Below are 1126 nucleotides of genomic sequence, written 5' to 3'. Positions count from 1 at the left end.
AGAAGAGTATTGAATGTACCTTGGACTGCCAAGAAAACAAACAGATTCATCCTGGAGAGGGTTAAACCAGGCTACTCCTTGGAGGCAAGGATTCTGAGCCTTCGTCAGACATACTTTGGACATGTTGTAAGGAGGGAGAGGTCCTTGGAGAGGGACATCATGCTTGGGAGGGTGGAGCGACAGAGCAGGAGGGGAAGGCCCTCTATGAGGTAGATTGATTCAGTGACTGGGATAATCATGATGGGAGTGCCAGAGACAGTGCGATTGGCACAGGACAGAGCCGGGTTTAGGGTTGTTGCACATAGGGTCGCTATGAGTTGCAAGTGACTTGACTGGATGGCACATAACAACAACAACAACAACTTTCAATTTCATCATTGATAGGAAAAGAGTGTCTATGTGTGCCTTTTTGCCTTGCTTGGGAGGTTCATCTTTCTGAGGAGATTTTACAAATGCTCCTGTTACAGTGACCTTGGGAAGAAGGCCTCGCGGGTGCCGTAGACATGTGCAGTAAGGATGCTGCTAGGTGGGTACCACAAGTCGGGATGGGATTGGCCAGTTGAGGCGAGAGCATGACTGGTCGATTACAATGCAAATATGCGGGGCAGAAACTGTCCAATAGGATTGTGGTAGAGGCTATATAAGAAGCCACCTCACCTCAGTTAAAGCGGGGGTTCAGGCGAGGCACCAGAAAGGGGAGGAAGTATCCAGAAGAGGAGGAAGCGTCTGGAAGAAGCTTCTGGAAGAGGAGGAAACTTGTGGAAGAGGAGGAAACAACAAGAAGAGGAGGAAATTTCTGGAAGAGGAGGAAACTTGTGGAAGAGGAGGAAACAGCAAGAGGAGGAGGCCAGAGGGAGGCAGAAGCAGGCTTCCCTGAGAGTCCAGGGCGGAGCCAGAGGAGATAAAATAAAGTTACAGCTTTGCCTTTGGTCAGAAGGCTTCTGAGGAGAAAAGAGCTGAAACACAGCTCTCGGCCGGCCTGTGAGCTGCAAGGCTCCCGGAGCGAAGTTGCCGGCGGCCTTGAGCTCGAGGCCCGAGTGGGAGGCGAAGACCCGGCCGAGGGAGGGCGTCGTCGCCAGCAGCCAGGCGGCGTCCAGTCACCTGAGAGCCTCGCCCTCACCTTTTC

The sequence above is a fragment of the Elephantulus edwardii genome, unplaced genomic scaffold (assembly GCF_000299155.1).
Source record: "Elephantulus edwardii isolate Elephantulus edwardi_28Jun2011 unplaced genomic scaffold, EleEdw1.0 scaffold00131, whole genome shotgun sequence".
NCBI lineage: Eukaryota > Metazoa > Chordata > Mammalia > Macroscelidea > Macroscelididae > Elephantulus > Elephantulus edwardii.
Note: the sequence above shows the minus strand (reverse complement) of the source record.